This window comes from Tiliqua scincoides, chromosome 2 (assembly GCF_035046505.1).
Source record: "Tiliqua scincoides isolate rTilSci1 chromosome 2, rTilSci1.hap2, whole genome shotgun sequence".
Lineage (NCBI taxonomy): Eukaryota > Metazoa > Chordata > Lepidosauria > Squamata > Scincidae > Tiliqua > Tiliqua scincoides.
Genome location: NC_089822.1, coordinates 248749109 through 248764992, shown reverse-complemented (window position 1 = coordinate 248764992; position 15884 = coordinate 248749109). Strand labels below are relative to the sequence as shown.

Sequence of the window (15884 nt, the reverse complement as noted above, 5' to 3'; positions counted from 1 at the left end):
CCTTCAGATCCCTCTTGCAGATATCCTTGTAACGCACCTGTAGTCTACCTGTAGGGCACTTTCCCTGCACTCATTCTCCATAGAGGAGATCCTTTGGGATCCGACCATTGCTTATCCTCATGACCGAGCCAGCGTAGGTGTCTCTGCATGGAGGGTTATACAAGTTCAATCAGGATAGAACAAGAGTCCTATCCTGATTGAGTCCTAATAGAAACATACCCACACAGTTCTTGTCTATACAGTCATGCGCTGCTTAACGACAAGGGTCAGGACCACGATCCCTGTCATCAAGCAGGTCTTGATGCAATCCAGTCCTTCTGCATGGAAGGGGATGCACTGCTCCTGCCCTCTGAAGAGTCATCTGAGCTTCCTAGAAGCAGCGGATCTTTGCTCACTGCCTCTGCAGAGCTCAGACTGATGGAAATTGCATCTCTTACAACTTCCTGTTTCACAGAGGAAACCGGAAATCGCGCAAGAGATGCGATTTCCCTCAATATGAGCCTTGCAGAGGCAGCACGTGGACGTGCGCTGCCTCTGTGAGGCTCAGACAACCCTCCGGAAGGGAGAGAAGCAGAGCTGGAGTGTGTTGCCCTGACGACTATGTAACCACACATGGTTGTTGGTTATGTGATCCCGCTATTAGCCAGTTGGTCGCAAAGTGGTGCACACCTATAATTACAAGATAGGGAAAACCACTAAATAGACACTTGGTTCCTGCTAACCAGGGATTTGATACCTGAGGATTCACTTGTCTGTGGGAAGCAAGATTGCAAACTGTGTCCACGGACTGTTCTCGGCTATCCATGGGATTCAAAAGGTCATCCTGGTACTTGCAGCCATTCTGAAGCTATTCGCAGGTGCCATTTGAAGGTTTTAGCTGCATTCTGAAGCTCTCTGCTGGCATTCTGAATACAACACAGACCTTCAAAATGATGCCCACGAGTAGCATGGGCCCTTTTAAAATAGCCATGGGGTGCTTCAAAATGCCAGCGGAGGGCAGCCTAATGTTCATGGTTGAAGCGAACAGTGGTTGTCTTCACCACAGTCCAGACAAATCCCGATTAGCTGCTTGCAAAAGAATGTTGAAGGATTGCTTCCCCAGAGCGGAATGGTCATTCTCCCCTTATCTGCAGAGGTAAATGGGTTATATTTCCTTATTTGTTAACCTTCAACTGGAACCAAGTTTGTGCATAAAAGTGCTAACTGGAATATCTTGTTCTTAGTCTGGATGACTTGCAAGATTTTTTCCCCCCTGTTCCAGTTTCTCTAGGCAGGGTGTTTTCACATCCACAATCAAGAGTTTCAGGCTTCAGTCATGTATGTGCCCCATAAAATTACGGACTTTCAGCTGCATCCAAACAAAAAGCTTATCTCTTTAAAACCTGTCCTGGCAAAAGAAAATGTGTGCTTTGTTTGGAGCACTTGTTTTGTAAAGATATACAAGATAAGGACAATCTTGTTCCTGGAAAAACTGGATTCCATGACCAGGTAAGATGGTAGGGGTGGTTGTGTCTGGTGTGTAAGATAGGTTTACAGCCCAGTCTCACTGAACACTTCTTAGTAAAATAACGGTTGGCAACCTTCAGTCTCGGAAGACTATGGTAAAAGCCTACAGCACCTGGTATTCCCAGGCAGTCTCCCATCCAAGTACTAACCAGGCCTGTCCCTGCTTAGCTTCCGCGATCAGATGAGATCGGGCATGTGCAGGGTAACAGTGCTGCCAAAATAAATAACACCATTTTCAAACACCTCTATTGGTGTACTTCCTGCAGTTGTTTTTGTTGCAATTGTAGGAGGAAGTGCTTAAAACCCACCCTGTAGTTACTAGAAATCCTTGGCCATCACCGACTGCTCTGTTCCTGAGATTTCTCCAGCCATTGCCCCCACACTTCCAAGCCTGTCTGCTCAGCCTCAGTTTCAGAAGCAAATGAGCTTTATGAGAATGTACAGTGTCACTGAAGTAGGCATGTACTCCCTGCCTGTGTTGATAGGATGAATTGGGCAGTGCTGCCTCTTGAAAACCTCATTTGGGCTTCAGTCCTGTTTGGAAATACAAAGGACAAAAAAGAGGAGCATTTTGGCTGCTGTCTAGGGGGGTGTCTTTACACACCAAGAGTGAATGCTTCCTACTTCCTTGCAGCAGAGAAGATGCTCCTACAGAACTCCCAGAGGGCTGCTTTCATAAGTCCTAGATGGAGTCAAGTAACTTCTTGCATTTGACCATAGGCCGCGACAATGCAACATGCACCTTTCACATAAGGAACAGGTGTGAATGATTAACTTCAACATATTCAGTTCAGCCTCCTGCTTCCCACATTAGTCACCCAGATGCTCCAGGATGCCAACAAGCAAGTCTTGAAGGGAATCCTCCTCTTCGGTTGTTTCCTGGCATCTAGTATCCAAAGGTATAGAAGATTCTACATGTACCGGATAGCTGCACCTGTTCTCTGTGAGTTAAACACTTTTAAAGCTGTTTCTCTATTGGTGCGTTAGCTAAAAGAAGCACCAAAAACCAAAGAATTTTTGAAGGGAAGCTTGCAGTAATATACCAGCTGTAATTCTTTTCCCAGCTGCCTTTTAAAATGTCATGTGACAAATCCCCAGATCCTGTTTATAACAGGAGAGCTCTAAGAAACACTGGGAGTCCTATGAAGCAGGTGTTGAGGGAGAATCTCAAACAGGCATTTCTAGTGATCATGACCTTTGTCCACCAAAGACTTTTGAAGATTATAAGTTTTCCGTATTCCGTTTGCTGTGTTTGAAGAAATGATCTGTTGCCAGCAAAGGTTGTCATGATGATGCAGTTTATCACAAACTCTTGATTGACTGAATTGGGGAGGTAAGGTTGTGTTGTTAGGTCAGATCAAGGTTTAGCTGGTCCACTCTGAAGGCCTTAGGAGTGGACCTCAACAAGTGGGAAACCCTGGCCTCAGAGCGGCCCGCTTGGAGGCAGGCTGTGCAGCATGACCTTTCCCAGTTTGAAGAGACACTTGGCCAACAGTCTGAGGCTAAGAGGCAAAGAAGGAAGGCCCTTAGCCAGGGAGACAGACAGGGACAGACTGCACTTGCTCCCAGTGTGGAAGGGATTGTCACTCCCGAATTGGCCTTTTCAGCCACACTAGACGCTGTTCCAGAACCACCATTCAGAACGCGATACCATAGTCTTTCGAGACTGAAGGTTGCCTACTATATGCAGTTTCTGAAAGGGGGCAACAAGCTGTACCTTGAGTGCCCAGAAGCAGGACTCTGAGGCCTGCAGTGCCATCCCAGTGTGTCCTCCACATCTATACATCTTCCTGAAGCTTAATTGACATGGATAATTCATGTACATCTATGGAGACAGCAAAGCTGCTTCAATGCTTTCCCTTCACATGGGATAAAAGTGAGCATCAATGTAAATGGCTTTTTGAAAGGAGTTAAATAAATTCATAGCTATACTTCAAGACTTGTAAAGAGTTTGCAGTTCATGAGAGATTCCTGGCACACCCCACTCCTTCAAGCAATGGCTTTGTGATGGAAAACACAGTGGCTTGACTTGTGGAGCAGGTCCCTCTTGCTCTCCTCCTCCAACTCTATTTGAAGCAAGTTAAGATCACAAGCCAGGCAGGAGGGATTTACCCCCAGGCCAGGGGCTTCCTATTGATAAGGAAAAAAAGCCCTTGTGCTGGGTTGGGAAGCCTTCAGTTGTCCTGCTCCAGATCAAGCAGAAGCCAAGGTAAGCTGACAACATGAAGGATGGGAGGAGGGCTGGATTGGGGTGTGTGTGTGTGTGTGTCAGTATCTTCATGCTGCTGAGATACCAGTGGCCTGGGAGCTGTTATTGTTTGTTGGCAACCTTCAGTCTCGAAAGACTATGGTATTGCGCTCTGAATGGTGGTTCTGGAACAGTGTCTAGTGTGGCTGAACAGGCCAATCCGGGAGTGACAATCCCTTCCACACTGGGAGCAAGTGCAGTCTGTCCCTGGTCTGTCTCCCTGGCTATGGGCCTTCCTTCTTTGCCTCTTTGCCTCAGTCTGTTGGGCAAGTGTCTCTTCAAACTGGGAAAGGCCATGCTGCACAGCCTGCCTCCAAGCGGGCCGCTCAGAGGCCAGGGTTTCCCACCTGTTGAGGTCCACTCCTAAGGCCTTCAGATCCCTCTTGCAGATGTCCTTGTATCGCAGCTGTGGTCTACCTGTAGGGCGCTTTCCTTGCACAAGTTCTCCATAGAGGAGATCCTTTGGGATCCGGCCATCACCCATTCTCACGACATGACCAAGCCAACGCAGGCGTCTCTGTTTCAGCAGTGCATACATGCTAGGGATTCCAGCTCGTTCCAGGACTGTATTGTCTGGAACTTTGTCCTGCCAGGTGATGCCTCACAACCAAACCCATGATTGCTTCCATTGAAGTGGAGGAAGAGGAGCCACTGCCACCAGCCCAGTCCACTCAGCTAGGTGCAATCTGTGCCACTGTCCAGAGGGAGAAGGCAGGTAGCAGATGTGGCTCCTACTTACCATTGCCGCTTGCTTAGCGGTTGGTTGTGTGTTGCTGTTTTACCACCGAGACCTTGAGATCTCCTCCTGAGGACAATCGCCTCTTTTGCACTCAGGAACGCTGAACGGTTGACACTGTAGTAGTACAGGGCCAGGACAGCCAGGAACTGGTTTAAAATCTCTTGTGAAAGTAACCCAAGGGTTGTTAAATAGGAAAGCTTGCACACTGCTGGCAAAAGTTGGCTATTGTTTTCTAGTGCACTGAAGCTATAATGCCAGCAGGTGGCAGCCTTGCTTAGTTATTCCTGCTGTCTGGGGTAATGCATGGGGGGTAATGATGATAGCTGGAAAGGTACCTCTGCAGAGAGAGGGGAGACCACTGTGTGTGAGAGAAAAAGGAGTCTGGACCCCAGAAAGGAATGATCTTTTCTGAGCAGTGGTTTAGAGGGATCTGAAGGCCTTAGGAGTGGACCTCAACAGGTGGGAAACCCTGGCCTCTGAGCGGCCTGCTTGGAGGCAGGCTGTGCAGCATGGCCTTTCCCAGTTTGAAGAGACACTTGGCCAACAGTCTGAGGCTAAGAGGCAAAGAAGGAAGGCCCATAGCCAGGGAGACAGACCAGGGACAGACTGTACTTGCTCCCAGTGTGGAAGGGATTGGCCTTTTCAGCCACACTAGACGCTGTTCCAGAACCACCTTTCAGAGCGCGATACCAGAGTCTTTCGAGACTGAAGGTTGCCAACAACTAACCGGTTTAGAGGGAGACAAGATGAAAAGATCAGGCCTCTGGTACTTTTTGGAGTTGCAGAAAAGGGGGGAGTTTTGAAAGTTTGTCACTTAGCAGGGAGAAAAGCTGCACCTTCTGACCTTGGCAGCTATTAAAAGTCAAGGAATCTAGTGGTGTGGATGCCCGAAAGGGGGCTTATCACTGCAAAGACCAAAGTGAGGAGGAGTCCTGGCGTTCCACCTCCTTGCCCCTTCACCTCTGTGTTTGCTCCAAAATCCGGCAACGGCAGTACAGATCCGGTTCTGTTGGCTCTGGGAGGCACAGGCTGGTTGGACAAGTCAGACTAGGATGGGGATCAGCTCAGGTGGCAGCAATCAGAGAGCCATCCTGGGCTAAGCTGCTGTCACAGATACTAGGCTTGGTCCCTCCCCTCTAAAGTGGCTACAGCTAGCAGGGGGTGTAGGGGATGGACACTGGCGTAGCTAATGATCATGTAGCCTGGGGCCAAGCTCAAAATGTTGCCCTGGAAGTGATGTCACAACCAGAAGTGATGTCATGCCTAGGCTTTTAAAAAAATGAAAATTGGGAGGAACCCACCTCCTCCCTCCCCCCCCCAGCAGTTTGCCACCCACTTGCCCTGCTGCCTTCCCCCAGTTAGTGGCATAGCTAAGGCATCGATCTGCTACCTGGGGGTCAAAGAAGATTTGTAGCCCCCCCCCAGACAAAATCAAATTTAATTAAGTAAATAATTAAAAAGTGTGCCCCTGATTGGTTCAAGACACTGTCATGATAACATGTCGTTGCAACATGTCAATAACATAATAACATGTCATTGGCTCTCAGAACAATCAGGCTCATAGGTCAGTTTTGAGTTAAGAAAATTCACTTTGGTCCATAAGGCAGTTGTTTTCATTTTCTGGTTAATTGGCCATAACTTTTGATAGAATGCAGATATTCCGGTGCAGTTTGTTGCCTAGCATTCTATATTAAATTACCTTTCCAGTGATATATAACATGATGGTATTATTCATACATGCCAAGATTTTCACAATTTTGGTCATTTGTGTCGAGCTCAGCTTGTTGCCCCCCTAAAGCTTGATGCCAGGTGCAACTGCTACCCCCTTAGCTACGCCACTGGGAGTCGATATGGGGAGCAGCTGTAATTCAATGATAAGAGTCCATGCTTGGCATGTCAAAGGGCCCAGGTTCAATCCCAGGCATCCCATAGGGGGCTGGGAAAATCCCTGAAACCCTGGAGAGCTGAGGCCAGCTAGCATAAACAAGTATCAAGCTTGACGGGCCAATTCACTGATACAATGTAGCTTCATATATTTTCAGCTTTCATTTTGAAACATGCAAGTCTCTAGGCCTTTTAGTCACCAAGGTACAAGGCAGTGTCCTACCCAATTGTTTAGTAAGTAAACTTGCCATTTTATGATAGTGGTCTGACCAGTGAGTACAAAGGTCCTGGGATGCTTGCCAGACTCTTGGTCTCTTGCAGCACCTGATCAATTTGGAGAACTATTTAATATTAGTAGTATAAATCAATAAAAATAGCTTTTGCTGTTAGATAATCTCGGTTTCCCACAGACTTGCTGTGACCCCTCCAATACACTCTCAGCCAAGACTGGCCCAAGACCTGACGCCATGCCAAATGCTGCCCGCCCCCCAACCCAAGGATGTGCCAGCCTCTGATCCTCCTGGTCTCCAATATTCTAGTTTAGCTTTCCTCTTCCTCTCTTCCCCCTCTTCCTTTTCAAAATTACCAGGTAAGGAGGGGGGCAGGATTTGGCATGCCACTTCAGGTGCCAGGAGACCTTGGTCTTACTCTTCACGTACATCTAGAAAACATGTCCCAGTATAAAGGCTCGCACATTCACACATACCCAATTGACTGCTAATTTGCCAACTTCCTTGATTTGAACTCACAGGGCAGTTTTGCTTGGAGATCCTGCTTTGAAATCTCTGGGGCTGGAGAAAATCCAGTGAGCTCTAGTTCCAGTCCTTTGCTGATCTCCCCATAGAGTTCATTCTCCCCATATACTTCCAACCCCCAATGCATTCCATTAATCTACTTGATCAAGGCTGTGATGTGCATCTCTCGAAAATTATAGTGTTTGGGAGGAAGACTTGTGTTGCACTGCAGCCCAGCTACAGGCATGTGGTGTTTGATTGTACTTCCACCTTGAATGAATGGCTTTCTTATGCAAGGCAGAACAAGTGCTCCTGTTTGTGCCTGAGGTAAATGTGCACAACCACAACTGCCCAAGGCCTTCCTCAGGCACAAACAGGAGCACTTGTTCTGCCTTGCATAAGAAATAAGTTAATTTCCCATTAACTGGGAAAGAGGAGGTTGCCTGAAAGAGCCTCTGTGGTCAGAGGGACAATATCCATACATTGCAATGGATGTTGGGGTGAAAAGGAGGCACGTTGAGAAAGGGTTAAGCTGCTGGTAGCCTCTGGCAGGGAATGTGGTGGCACCGGCTTGGTCACCCCTGCCTCGCCCCACAGCAGGTGGAGCCCTGAGGTGGGGTGTGACCCAGAAATACATTCTCTCCAGGGGGCAGATTCCAGTGGCAGGGCGTGGCTATGAGCAAAGGGAAACTGGAGACAGGTGATTACTGTGGAGGAGAGCCAGAAACAGGTCAGCGCGCTCTGGCATGACAAAAGTGAACCCGGTATGCAACCAGCATGACACAGAGCTGGATACACAGCTTCCTTCTAAGATCAGGTGAGACTTCAGAAGGGAGTGGGGGAGAGATCCTAGGGGCTGCATAGGCCCAGTGTGTCCAACGACAACTGCATGAGCTGGACAGGAGAAAGGGGCTGGCAAAGGTGGTGAAATCTAGGTGTCCTTAAAAGTGGTGCCTGCTGGCTTTCTTGGGTGGGAGCAGAAGATTGGCGGGAGCTAATGAAAGTGATCATTGCTTGGCCCACAGATGACTGAAAGTGAGTCCCCTGTTGGTTCAGAAGTCAGTGAAACGTGCTAACAGTGCACTTATAGGCATGCAGGTATGAGCGTGGGCGTGTAGGCAAATGGATGTGTGATGATGATTGGTGGCGTTCGAAAGCCTTCATAGTACTGAGTGAAGGTGGAATGTGGTTGACAAATGCCAAGAACTCTCATTGTGAAAAATGCGCGTGCTTCCTGGCCGCAGCAAACCTTTGAAGGTGATTCCTGCCTTAAAATGAGACAGGATCCCCATGGGGATTTCAGGGGATAGCTGTATTCCACTTTGAAGGTCTAACAGTTTCTTAAAATATCAAAATTAAGTTGTGACCAGTCTTGGGTGTGCTTGGAAATAGAGAGTCTGCTGCCTTGGTCAGCCGTGAAACATGTTGGGTGAGCTTGGGCTAATCATTCCCTGTCAGCCGAATCAACTTCACAGGGTTGTTGTGAAGAAAAGGCAATATATACATACAAAAAGAAAAAATCTAACACGGCACATTCTGACCCATGCCAGATGGTGGTGATTCAATGGTGACAAAAATGCACTCTTCATGTGCTCAGGGGCGCACTTCCATATATGCGCCTTGCTTCACATGTCCTGGGGTACTGTAACCGATTGACAAATATTGTCTGAAAAATAGGGCAAGCCTTGGTGAATTCTGGTCCGAGGGCAAATTTCTAGTTTCTGTCCCTCTGTTTCAGCAGTTTAATTGTGATCCAGGAAACAGTGCAGATTCCTGAATCACAGTGTCATTTTCTGGCTGTGACAAGTCAGTTGGTGCTGTTGCCTAAGGAATGCAAGGAGAAAGGAGTGGAACTTTGCCTAAGAAATGCACATGATACAAAGAAGACATGTTACATGTTGGCAACCTTCAGTCTCGAAAGACTATGGTATCGCGCTCTGAATGGTGGCACAGCGTCTAGTGTGGCTGAAAAGGCCAATTCGGGAGTGACAATCCCTTCCACACTGGGAGCAAGTGCAGTCTGTCCCTGGTCTGTCTCCCTGGCTATGGGCCTTCCTTCTTTGCCTCTTAGCCTCAGTCTGTTGGGCAAGTGTCTCTTCAAACTGGGAAAGGCCATGCTGCACAGCCTGCCTCTTAGCCAGACGCTCAGAGGCCAGGGTTTCCCACTTGTTGAGGTCCACTCCTAAGGCCTTCAGATCCCTTTTGCAGATGTCCTTGTATCATGGGGGCTATCCCTTTAAAAACCTGATGCTGCCTTGCTGGTCTAAGAACGTGTATATTGCTTTGTGGGCAGGAGATCATAGATTCAGCTTCTAGACAAAGCCATGCACCTGGGAAAGAGGGACCACCACTGCAACACTTTTTGTGGAGAGGAGCTGAGGCTCATGTTTGTTAGAATACTTACCCTCACACTGAAGGTCTCAGGTTCAATCCCTAAGATTCCCAGTTAGTGCTTTAAAAAGTCCCTTGCCTGAAAGAGTCAAACCAGAGCTGCTGCCAGTTAGTATAGATCAGTGGTTCCCAATGGTTTTTCCACTTGCGTACCCCTTGGCAGCCCTTTTCCATAAATTGTACCCCTCATATTAGCAGAATGTTTGTAATTAATATAGTTGCTGTTCTTTCAAATTTATGTTCTCAGCTACTGATCCTTATCTGGTAATACATGAATTGACCAGAAACTAGCAGTTCCTGGGGGTTTAGCAGCCAGTTAGCTGCCTTCCTTCCTATCTTGCTAGGCCTACAAGGCATTCTAATACAGACCTGCCTTTTTCCGCCATTATTCAATTCTTTTTCAACTACCCCTAAAAGTCCTGGCAAGTACCCCTGGGGATACACATACACCAGGTTGGGAACCACTGGTATAGACCAGGGGTGCCCAAACCCCGGCCCTGGGGCCACATGCGGCCCTTGAGGCCTCTCAATGCGGCCCTCAGGAAGCCCCCAGTCTCCAATGAGCCTCTGGCCCTCCAGAGATTTGTTGGAGCCCGAACTGGCCCAACGCAACTGCTCGCAGCGTGAGGGTGACTGTTTGACCTCTCACATGAGCTGTGGGATGTGGGCTCCCTCCACTTCTTGCTGTTTCACGTCTGTGATGCAGTAGCGGCAGCAAAGGAAAGGCTGGCCTTGCTTTGTGCAAGGCCTTTTATAGGCCCTGAGCTACTGCGAGACCTTCATTCATTCATATAAGTTCGTCTTTAATATATTCATTTATGTAAACTTATGTAAATTTATTCAAATTTTAAATGTAAATGAATTCTTTTTTTCCCCGGCCCCAGACACAGTGTCAGAGAGCTGATGTGGCCCTCCTGCCAAAAACCTTGGACACCCCTGGTATAGACTATACTGACCAAAATGGGCCAATGCCCTAATAAAACAGTTTCCTATGGAAAGAGGAAAGAGCTAAAGAGCCAGAGGTGTCCTGAAGAGGCAATCTACTTTTCAGCTTAAGTTGAACAGCAGCTTCCCTCTTCAGCAGCTATAGAGGAAACTAAATCACTCCTTGACTACGTGCCCAGTTCTCTCTCATGTGTAGCTTGGATCAAACTTTGTTTGATCCAAGCTACAGAAAAAAAATGCAGGAGCAGATTTAGAAGAAGCCTTTGAGCTCCCAAAGAAGGGGAAGAAAATGTGCTAGTCCACAAAGAACAAGACAACCAGAGTAGTGACCCTTAGTACAACAAAGTGTCAAAATCCCTGGGTTCCATTTGTATGTCCTTATGCTGTGCTTGCTCCACACAGAACCCCATTTGATGCTGTGGAGCAATAGAGGTGGACGCTCCCACTGTCCCAAGGACAGTCCCTGCTTTGCTTTTAAAATCAGTGTAGGAGAGGCAATTGCAAAGTATAGGTTGTGCTTAGTTATCCACTGAGGTTCCGTTCCAGAACCCCCAGTGGATTTTAAAAAATCAGTGGATACATCCTATGCCCCATAGTTTAGAAACAAATCCCATTTAGCAAAGTGGAATTTACTTCTGAGTAAACAGGGATCAGACCAGGCTACCTCTGGGGAGGGGCTGCAGTTTCTAGTTTTGTATGCAAAGAGTCCCAATTTCAAGTCCCAGCCTGAAGCTCTGGAGAACCTCTTCCAGTTGGACCAATGGTCTGTTTAGTATAAAGCACTTTCTTATATACATATATATTTTTAATTGAAAGGAACAGTTGTGGTTAGTTGCTGCCATGGGTCCCCTTGGCAGAAAGGTTGGGAATGAATGAATGAATGAGTGAATGAATGAATGGTTATTCCATACTCAATTGCAGCTTTGAAAGCCAGTGTCAGATGGGTGATAACAGAGAAAGAAAATTTACAGCAGGTAGAGAAGAGCATCCAGAAACATGTGGAAATGCGGGGGGAACCGGGGGATGGGATGGGACCGAAGTGATGATCCTTGATGTGAGAAGAGGTCTTCCCCCCCTTCTAAATCAAAACACAACCCCCACCAAAATATCTTAACACTTTGACTGCCAGTATGTTAGTGGATAGGGCTAGCCTTGGATGAAAGACACCTAAAGTAAGAAGCCCTGCCCTACCCCAGCTGTGAAGCTCACTGGGTGACCTCCTCCTCCTTCATAGTGCCACTTTTCAACAAAAAGGTTCACAAAGTGGTTCACATGGCAGCAGAAATGGAGAAGACAAACAAGTGTTCTTGGTCCCAAAGGGCATCACCGTCTATAAAGAACCACCACAGAAACACCAGCAGCAGTCTCTGGAAGGGATGCTGTCTTGGATCAAACAGTTCTCACCTTCAATGAGAGTGGTGGTTATTATCGACTCACCATCAAGGTGGTCGATAATAACTTTTTAAAAAGTTTGTTGATACTAATTTATTTACTAAATTTTTACCACACTTTTATCTTCCCGAAGAGCATTCAAAGTGGCCTGTACTATCCTGTGCAAAACAGGATGCCAATGACATGCAGGGCACAATCCCAACCTTGTGTTGGGCTGGCACGAGTCCTTTGCGCCGGCCCAGTGGTGTCGCAAAAAGTGCCATAAAGCACTTTCATGCCACCAGTCAAGGGGGAAGGCTAGTGCATGTCTCTGCACCTCCAGAGGCCAACTCGAGGGCCAAAATGCTGCTGGACTGGTAAGGCTGAGCTGGTCGAGTCAGGCCAGCACAGGGGTCTGGGGTAGTGGGCGGAGGGTGGGAAGGAGGCATTTTGGGGCTGGGGGAGGGTGGGCGGTGGGAGGGCCATGAATGAGTGGGGGGTGGGGCCAGGATCCAGCATGTGTGCCAATCCTAATCCAGCTCCTGGGCAGCCTAGAGAAGCTCCGGGCTGCTCGGATCTGCAACACCTCTTTTGGTGGCACAGATCCAAGTAGCCCCATTGGGGCTGCTGGGGCGTTACCCAGGGTAAGGGGAAGGAATTCCCCTTGCCCTGGGCTAAGCCACAGCCGGCCCCAACCCCACGTTGGATACAGGGCAGGCCAGCTGACCTCCCTGTGCCAGCGCGAGTTAGGATTGGGCTGACACTCAGGCTGTCGCTTTTTGTGAAGAATAGACCCTGTTTTCAGGTTCTGGAACCTGGTCAATCATTTTGGCCTTTGATTCATGACTGGTTAAAATGTTGGTCATGTGAGTTGTTTGCATTGACGTTCTTCAGGGTTTATCTCCTTCTGCGGTTAGAATTCAGAGTGGGTGAATGGGTGCATCTTGATACACTTGTCAAAAGAACCTCCTGTGATTGTGTGGGCTTGTCTGATGGGGTGAGTTGGGGTGGGATGTGTGGTTGGCAGAAACTGTGTGTGTGTGTGTATTTGAGAGTGAGAGAGAGAACAGGGCTGCCAACTTTCTTTTTATCAGTATCAGGCTGGACTGCTACTGTCTTGAACAGTAGCTTGCTTTGCTGACATTGACAGGTGATAATGCTTATCTCCTGGAGAAAAGCTGCTTGCTGATTTTCTGCTGATGTAAAAGGCAAAGGGTTTATTTTTTTTTTTTTAATTGTTTTGGTCCTACTCAGTTAGCGGGCTTGTCAAATGTCTGTTCACTTGTGAGAGAGTTCTAATTTTAAGTGGTAGAGCAAAACACGCCTGGGTAGAACAGGCTTCCTGCATCCCAAACATCCTTAAGCGATTGTTAATGCTGAAACAGCAGAGTGCGTGAGAGAGTTTCTGGTGAGTAGACAGGGTGTTTTAATTGAACTTTTGCTAAGCTGGACTGATCTGGGCTGTAGTTGTGGATGGGCAGGATTTAAGTATACTTGCTGGATATATATAGTTTCCAGAAGCATCAAAGGGGAGGGAAAAATCTTCCTGCTGGGGGGATGAAATATGGGGAGTGAGAAGCAAACAGATTTGAATCCCTTAATTGACAATGAATATAAAAATTGGTTAAATCCTTTGGGCTCAGAAACAATTTGTAAAAAAGACGAGGCATTTCCTTGCAGACATTTATTTCTACCCACGGGGCCTCTTACAAGGATCCTTTGAACCCAGAATGACCCTATAAAACAGAGCAGGGGTGCCCAAACCCTGGCCCAGGGGCCACTTGTTGCCCTCAGGGGCTCCCAATCAGGCCCTTGGGGAGCCTCCAGTCTCCAATGAGCCTCTGGCCCTCCAGAGACTTGCTGGAGCCCATGCTGGCCTGATGTAACTGCTTTCAGCATGAAGACAACTGTTCAACCTCTCACCTGAGTTGTGGGACGAGGGCTCCCTCCACTACTTGCTGTTTCATGTCTGTGATGCAGCAGCAGAAGAGAAGGAAAGGCTAGCCTTGCTTTGTGCAAGGCCTTTTATAGGCCTTGAGCTACTACGAGACCTTCATTCATTCATATAAGTTCCATCTCTAATAAATTCATCTATGTAAATTTATTCAAATTTTAAATGTAAATTAATTCTTCCCCCCCGGCCCCCGACACAGTGTCAGAGAGATGATGTGGCCCTCCTGCCAAAAAGTTTGGACACCCCTGCCTTAGAGTCTAGTTTTGTTTTGCTAGTTTCAAAATTGTTGTTCAGTTGTTAAGTCGTGTCCAGCTCTCTTTGTGACCCCATGGACCACAGCACGCCAGGCCCCCCGTCTACCGCGAACTTCCGGAGTGTGTCCAAATTCATGTTCTTTGCCTCTGTGACACTATCTAACCATCTCATCCTCTGCCGTCCCCTTCTCCTTTTGCCTTCCGTTTTTCCCAGCATCAGGGTTTTTTCTAAAATTTCAAAATTGTTATTTTGCAAAGGTTTATTGCAGGTTTGTTCCTTTTCCTTTTTAATTTTAATTTATCTCTCTGAGGGCACAATCCTGACCAACTTCCCAGCACTGGCATAGCTGTGCCAGTGGGGCATGTACTGCATCCTGTAGTTGGGGGACAGTCATAGAGGCATCCTCAAGGTATGGCAATGTTTGTTCCCTTACCCACATGCTGCATTGCCCTTATGTCGGTGCTGGAAAGTGGGTTAGGATTGCGCCCTGAGTTGTTTTTAACCACTGCATAAAGCCAGGCCATTTGTAATCCAGTTTATATAGTTCTAGTTTAAAAGTGGTTTTTCTTCCTTGTCTGACAGCACTCTTGACTCTGTGACTTTAAACAGCACAGCATTTGTGTGCAAAGCCTTTAGCAGTTATGCAGTTTTCGTGACGTCCATGCAAATCCTCCTTTGGACAACGAAGATATGCAACGTGGATCTATATTTAAGACTTGCACACTTCTCTTGTATAAGTTTTATCTTCAAACGTTAACAAAACAGAACACCCAGTAGTTCAGGACTGGGTGTTGTAATGTCAAATCTGTTCTCAATCATGAATCATGAGCTGGGTGATGAACACTTTCCCTGAACAGGAGTTCTGAGTGGGGAGAGAAAGTTTGCTTTCAGTAGTTTCAATATTCTAGTTAACTATAATCACCTGGCAGGACAAAGTTCCAAACAACACAGTCCTGGAACGTGCTGGAATCCCTAGCATGTATGCACTGCTGAAACAGAGACGCCTGTGTTGGCTCGGTCATGTTGTGAGAATGGATGATGGCCGAATCCCAAAGGATCTCCTCTATGGAGAACTCATGCAGGGAAAGCACCCTACAGGTAGACCACAGCTGCGGTACAAGGACTTCTGCAAGAGGGATCTGAAGGCCTTAGGAGTGGATCTCAACAGGTGGGAAACCCTGGCCTCTGAGCGGCCCGCTTGGAGGCAGGCTGTGCAGCATGGCCTTTCCCAGTTGGAAGAGACACTTGGCCAACAGCCTGAGGCTAAGAGGCAAAGAAGGAAGGCCCACAGCCAGGGAGACAGACCAGGGACAGGCTGCACTTGCTCCCAGTGTGGAAGGGATTGTCACTCCCGAATTGGCCTTTTCAGCCACACTAGACGCTGTTCCAGAACCACCATTCAGAGCGCGATACCAGAGTCTTTCGTGACTGAAGGTTGCCAACAGAGATGATCTTACTCTTTGTTTAGTACTTTGGTCACATTTGTAGTAAAGTTGGGAAATCAGGTACTCGATGAAAGAGATAATGATGTCTTTTCAGTTTTCCTGTGCAATTTTTCCCTACCAAACTGAGGGTGAGGCGTCAGGGGCTTTACAGTTGTGGCTCCACTCTGCTTGTGTTTGCCAACTCTAAATGAAATTATTCCTGGAGATTCCCTCCCCCCCAAACATGACATAGTGTTTTAAAGTCATGGAAGCTTTGTTTAAAATCTCTAGGTTTACTGTCAGTAACCACCTGGAGATTTCAGGATTTGCAACCCAGTGGAATTTACTCCCTGAAGAGGCCCTACAGTCCTGTCAGCTTCCAACACAACTCCTTTCTGAAAAGGAAGATCTTATGTATTAAAATGTGACTAAT

At 47.5% G+C, this 15884-nt stretch overlaps 1 pseudogene; it reads right to left on the bottom strand.

Annotated features, from left to right (window-relative positions):
- Positions 1-1606: 1606 nt before the first annotated feature.
- LOC136643288 (5S ribosomal RNA) lies at positions 1607-1725 on the bottom strand (annotated as a pseudogene).
- Positions 1726-15884: the final 14159 nt, after the last annotated feature.